The 6,999-nt window shown below is 48.7% G+C and overlaps 1 protein-coding gene across 1 annotated transcript in view; it reads left to right on the top strand.

The window, feature by feature from the left end:
* LOC107124245 (chromosome unknown open reading frame, human C7orf50) overlaps window positions 1-6,999 on the top strand; it is a 217,776-nt gene that overhangs the window by 200,167 nt on the left and 10,610 nt on the right. The gene's annotated exons all lie outside the window — the stretch shown is intronic.

Genomic DNA, 6,999 nt, shown 5'->3' with positions numbered 1-6,999 from the left:
TGTGGGGGGGGGGGGGGGGGGGTCGTATTAAATACTTCCCTTCGTAAATGGTTCTCATTTCCAGCAAAATAAAACCTTACGTGGGTGAATTTGCCTAGCAATTCATTATGCTCCAGGATATGTCGTAATTGCATTCGTTGGATCGGCTGTTGTGCCAGGCAAGGAGCTCTGAAACGGTTCAGCAAAGTTGACGTGACGTTCCCATGAGCAGGAAAAGAGTCTTCTTCTGTTAGACCTGAGAAATACTCTTTAAGTATTCCAGAAGGAGAATGAGTCAGCTTCTGACTGTGTTTAGTTACTGACATACAGTGCGTGGGTATTCGTGGCTTTACAGATCAAGAAACACCAATGTGTTCTCTGACTGGCACCGGCCCTCCAGGGTCTTTCTGGTTACCTACATCCTGATCCTTTTAACTGAAAATACCGGGGATTGAACCTGGGACATTCTGCATGCCACGCAGAGGCTCTGCTACTGAGCCACAGCCCCTCTTGACAGCTCTCCAGGGTCTCAGGCGGAGGTCTTTCCCATCACCTCCTGCCTGGTCCTTTTTAACTGGAGATGGCAGGGACTGAACCTGGGACCTTCTGCATGCCAAGCAAAGGCTCTACCACTGAGCCACGGCCCCTCTTTACAGCTCTCCAGGGTCTCTGGCGGAGGTCTTTCCCATCACCTCCTGCCTGGTCCTTTTAACTGGAGATGGCAGGGACTGAACCTGGGACCTTCTGTATGCCAAGCAGAGGCTCTACCAATGAGCCACAACCCCTCTTTACAGCTGTCCAGGGTCTCTGGCGGAGGTCTTTTCCATCACTTCCTGCCTGGTCCTTTTAACTGGAGATGGCAGGGACTGAACCAGGGACCTTCTGTATGCCAAGCAGAGGCTCTACCACTGAGCCACAACCCCTCCCTAAATGAAGCTGCCATCTCCAGATGGTTGGTCCATCAAGGTCCGACTGCCAGTACCTCTCCAGGGTCTCAAGCAGAGATCTCTCATATTACCCACAACCGAGTCCTGTTAACTGGCAATGCTGGAGATCTAACCTGGGACCTCCTTTGTGCCAAGCAGATGCTCTACCCCTGAGCCACCAGGCCCTTTCTAAATGAAGCTGCCTTATACTGAATGAGACCTTTGTTCTGTCACGGTCAGTCTTGGTCTGTCATTAGTGTATAAAGGTGTGAGTGTCGGCGACTCCCCAGGGTCCCACTCAGACGGAGGTCTCTCCCATCACCTACCACCTGCTTCTTTTAACTGGAAAAGCCAGGGATTGAACCTTTTAAGCGTGGTGGGATCTCCTAGCATTTTCTCATTAGACCCAGGCTTCACAGCAACCATTTTATTGCAGCAAGCACTGCCTGTCCTCCTGAACTCCCGAAGTGCCCACGAGTTCAACATTGGTGGGGACCCCTGCGCCAAACCGTGGTTTTAGCAGGATGGCTGAACTGAGCTGTTGTTGATCTGTTTCATAACTGAACTAAAGAGGGGTCTTTGTCTCTTCGTCTGGGCTGGCGCGTTCCCAGACACAATCCTTTTCTTAGATGGTTTCCATAAAACAGCCTTTTCATCGCAAACCCGGACTGCACGTGGGTGGGTACAAAAACCCCTGTTGGCAAATCAAAGACATAAAATAAGGATAGCGGGTTTTGCTTTTTTTTTTATTCCCCAGAAGGGATTTGCTGACCTGGGGAGATTTTACTAATGTTCTCTTGTTAAACAAATTCATACTATATCTTGTAAAGAATGAACAGTTCTGACTGACTCCGGGGAAATATGAAACTCTACTCAGTTACAGCCCAGTCAAGTAAAATATACTAGCAGATCCTTACTCTGGGGAAGCATTGAAGCTGGTCAACCAAAAATAAAATTTAAATTTGAAACAACCGAACATGATTGTTAATCAGTTAATTCTGGGGAGTCGTCGTGGGTATCCCAACCTCAGAATTAGGTATTTTGTCTGTAAAATACAGGAGGAACTTTAGTAAGATTGCCGCTCCTTCCGTTTGTCACTAATAGGACCGCAGCGGAAAGATGTCATTAGTTTTATAACGGCCACTTTGAAGCGTACATTTTTTGTCTGTGTTCTTTCGCCTAGAAAGAAAAGGGAGAGTTGGACACCAAAAAGTTTTTTTTCTTGTCAGTTTCAAAAATATTTCTGTATTTTAGTTCATTGATAAGCAGGGTTGCCAGGTCCCCCCCTGGCCACCAGAGGGGGGTGGGGGAGGGGGTGGGGGGGGGAATATAGTTGCCAGATCCAGGTTGGGAAACTCCTGAAGATTTGGGGGATGGAGACCAGGGAGGACATTGGGTACAATGTCATGGAGTTCACCCTCCAAAGCATCCCTTTTAAGACCATAAGAATAGCCGTGTTGGATCAGGCCAGTGGCCCATTCAGCCCAACACTCTGTGTCACATGGTGGCCAAAACCCAGGTGCCATCTGGAGGTCCACCAGTAGGACCAGAACTCCAGAAGCCCCCCACACACACACACACTGTTGCCCCACAAGCACCCAGAAGACAGAGCATCTGTCACGGCTGCTGCTGAGCCCAAGCACTTGGCCCCAGCAGAAGAGCAAAGTACTGCTGGGGATGAGCTCCCGGCTCTTGACAACCCCACACCTGAAGCCACAGAAACTGCTCCAGCAACAGCTGAAGCAGACTCATGCCGGAGCAGCATGCTCCCTGACTCGCCCCCACTGGTATCCTGTCTTCGGGAACAACGGCGACGGGACATGGCATCCCGGCGACGGGATGCGCGCATGCACAATAGGTGCTCATTTAGCCTTGAGTACTAGCAGGAGTCGGGACACAATCAGGGCGCGCTAATGGCTAACAGCCTGCCGGGCTACTTAGCTCTCACACTCACACCAACTAGTTATGCTAGCAACTAGTCCTTTTGGACAAAGGTCTGCACCTCACCACCCGTGTGCCAGTTCCTGCTCCTCATCTTGACTTCTCGGCTCCTGACCTCGGCTCGTACGACTCCGCTCCTGACCTGTGCCTCGGACCTCTGACTCTCGGGCTTCTGACTTCTTTGGACTCTGGCTTTGACGACTACTCTAACGGTTGGTGATTTTGGACTTGGTCTCTCGGTATTGCTGCTTGCCCAGTTTTGACTTTGGACTGCCTTTGGACTCTCTTACTCTTGCCTGGCCTAGTACCGCTATCGTGACAGCATCATTGCCGCAAACATAAGAGAAGCCATATTGGATCAGTGCCATGGCCCATCCAGTCCAACACTCTGTGTCAGACAGTGGCCAGAACCCAGGAGCCATCACGAGGTCCACCAGCGGAGCCAGAAGCCCATAAACTGAAGATCATGATCAGCTTGAAGCACTTTATTTGTATATTAGAAATGCTGTTTTAGTCTGTTTTTACTATGTTTTTATATTGGCACGTGTGCCCTTGTGTTAGCCGCCCTGAGCCCGCTTGCAGGGAGGGCGGCCTATAAATCGAAATAAATAAGCCCTCCCACTGTTGCTCCCCCCCCCCGCACCAACAATACAGAGCATCACTGCCCCAGACATGGTGTTGTCTCCAAGGGAGCTGATCTCTGTAGTCTGGAGATGAGCTGTAATTCCGGGGAATCCCCAGGTCCCACCTGGAGGCTTGGCATCCCTATGATAAGACTCTCAGATACGTTTTGGATCCTCCTTTGAGAATTTCTTTTGCATGTTTATTCTGTCACTTGTCTTGTACCTTGATCAGGTTCCACCTTTGGACCATCTTGCTTAACAAATGAGGAAATACAAAGCAGATGTGTTGATTTTCTTGCTTGTACAAAGTTTTTTTGGGGGGATGGAATGCACAATCTTTCCCCCCAAAGGCACAGAATCTCACGTCATCTGTTGGAGCATGATAGAACTTTTTTGGGTGTGTGTGGGGGGGTGGCCATTGAAAGCATACATTAATTCCTTCACCAGTTGGTCCAGCAAAGGTATATCATGGCACCTATTTTGCATTCCTCAAGTATCGATATCACCTGTAAGACATTATTGTAATCTCTGAGCTCCCAGGGTACAGAGTAGGTTAAAAGCCTAACCACTAAGTTTGTCAGCTCTGATTTGGAAAATACCTGGAGATTTTGGGGGCGGGTCCTGGAGAGGGCAGACTTTGGGGAGGGAATAAATACAGAGAAGGGCAACCAAGACGATTTGGGGGTGGGAGCACCTTCCCTTTGAAGAAAAGAGACAACTAAGGGAGGCTTGACAGAGGTTTATAGATTATGGAGTAAGTGGAGAGATGTGACAAAGAGAAATTTTCTCCCTCTCCCTAAAGTCTAGAACTCGAGGGCATCCGATGAAGCTGACGGGCAGTAGATTCAGGATGGACAAAAGGAAATACTTCTTTATATAAAGTAAAGGTAAAGATCCCCTTGCTCGAAAGCCAATCGAATCCAACTCTAGGTTTGCAGTGCTCATCTCTGTTTCCAAGCCGAAGAGCCAGCGCTGTCTGAAGACGTTTCCATGGTCATGTGGCCGGCATGACTACACACCAAGGCGCACGGAACGCTGTTACCTTCCCACCGAAGTGGTACCTATTTATCTACTTGCAATTTCTTGCTTTCGAACTGCTAGGTTGGCAGGAGCTGGAACTAGAGACGGGAGCTCACTCCGTCATGCGGTACCCGGGTCTCAAACTGCTGACCTTCCACAACCTGCAGTTCAGCGTCTTAACCGCTTGAGCCGTATAGAGAGTGATTAAAATGTGGAATTTGTTGCCAGAGGGTGTAGCATTGGCCACAGGAACCAAGGTCTTTAAAAGGGGATTGGATAGATTCATGGAGGATAAGTGTATCAATGGCTACTAGCCATGGTGGCTGAGGGGAACCTCCACACTCAACGGCACTAAACCTCTGAATGTCAGAGCCAGGAGGCAGCACCAGGGAAAGGCCTCGGCTTCTACGCCCTGTTGACCTCTAGTGTAACTGGTGGGCCACTGTGTGAGACACGACCCTGAACTAGATGGACTGTTGGTCTGATCCAGTGGGACTCATCTGATGTTCTTATGAGGGACCTCCGCATGATGTAATGCCATAGAGTCCACCCTCCAAAGCAGCCATTTTCTCTAGGGGAACTGATCTCTGTCGTCTGTAGATCAGTCGTAAAAGTGGGGGATCTGGAGGCTGGAAAACGTACTAACCATGGTAGTGATGCTCTGTATTCTTGGTGCCGGGGGGCGGGGCAACAGTGGGAGGGCTTCTAGTGTCCTGGCTCCACTGGTGGACCTCCAGTTGGCACCTGGTGTTTCTGGCCACTGTGTGACAGAGTGTTGGACTGGATGGGCCATTGGCCTGATCCAACACTGGCTTCTCTTACGTTCTGATGTCCTAGGCAGAATTATACCCTTCTGCAACTGCACTGACTTTAAGTTGACTTAGAAGGGTGTAACTCCGTTTAGGATTGTGCTGTAAGGCTGTAGTCCTGCACACACCTGATCTCATGGGACTTACTTCTGAGCCAGTGCTTAGGCCAGGCCAGCCCATAAGTAAGAAATAAGACCTTCTCATAGAAAGGAAGAACAAGATTTGAGCCCAGTAGCACTCTTTAAAGACCAGCAAGATTTTTGAGGTATAAACGTTTTAACTCTTCCTTTGCCAGACAGCTTGGACTCTCGCAATCTTATACCCAAAAAATCTTGCTGGTCTTTAAAAGCGCTACTGGACTCATATCTTGCTTTTCTGATGCCGGCTGACACAGGTAGTTGGACTGGATGGTCTTTGGGTCCCTTCCAGTTTGGTGTAATGGTTAAGTGCGCGGACTCTAATCTGGGAGAACCGGGTTTGATTCCCCACTCCTCCACTAGCACCTGGCTGGATGACCTTGGGCAAGCCGTAGTTCTGATAAGAGCTGTTCTTGAAAAAGAGCAGTTTCTGTCAGAGCTCTCTCAGCCCCACCTACCTCACAGGGTGTCTGTTGTGGGGAGGGTAAGGGAAAGGAGTTTGTAAGCTGCTCTGAGATTCCCTTGGGTAGTGAAGGGCGGGGTATAAATCCAATCTCCTCCTCCTCCTCCTCCTCTTCTTCTTCCTTTTAATTCTGTGACTCAATGATATCCGCCTGGAATGATCACAAAAAAAGAAGTATTGCAGTGTTTTAACTTCAATACAGTCTCAGATTCATATTGGATGATAAGCATTTATCATCTTCTGCGCTGAGTAGAGTGTTAGTCACGGCAGAATCAGTGAAATCTTACTCGTGTTTCTTTTGAAAGGTTGATTTTGTCGATTCGTTTCTGCGTCTTCCAGGTTTACAGAAACCGAAATGCTGTATCTTACCGTTACGAATTAAAGTTCTCCCGGTGTCCATTAGGACAGAGGAGGGCCCGCAAGGAAGAACACGCAACCTAAAATTGTACGAGAAACATCTGTTCATGCATACTGGGCAGTGCTTCTGATTAAGTGTTGAGTCTGGTGCCAGCCACACACATACACACCCTGCCTGGTCGCAAACCTCTCAAAATAGATCAAGCACATGAAGCAAACAATACATACATTTCTCATGAAAAACGTGCCAAGCCGTAAACTAGCCTCCGGCAGCCTAGCGACGCACCAAAACAAAACGCTTCCGAGATTCAGGTCTCCAGCTGGTCCGTCGCTCTCAGTTTCTTTTCGCTCCACTCTCGCTTGTACGGAGCATCTCTTTCATAACAGAAGACCTTTTAAAATTATGATTTGTTTGCATTTTTTTGCTGAACTTCTCACATCACACGTCGTCAAAGACAACAATCATAAATTATTTTTTTCTGACAGATAAGAATGTCCTTCTGCCTTTGTCTATGACGTTGGGTATCCTCGCTGTCGATAGTGAGGCCTTCATGGTGTCAATTCATCTTGGAGTAGCAGGGGTGATTTCGTAGAAAAAGAGCCACAGGAGCTCATTAGCATAACATTAGCATGACTTATTTGCATATGCCACACCCCCTGATGTCACCAGAAGTGTGTCAGAAGGCAACACCCACCGCTCAGGCTCCACTGGATTGTTCTGGATTGCTAGCTATTGGGGGGGGG

This window comes from Gekko japonicus, unplaced genomic scaffold (genome assembly GCF_001447785.1).
Source record: "Gekko japonicus isolate JY-2015 unplaced genomic scaffold, Gekko_japonicus_V1.1 scaffold136, whole genome shotgun sequence".
Taxonomy (NCBI): domain Eukaryota; kingdom Metazoa; phylum Chordata; class Lepidosauria; order Squamata; family Gekkonidae; genus Gekko; species Gekko japonicus.
This window is presented reverse-complemented; position numbering and strand designations above follow the sequence as displayed.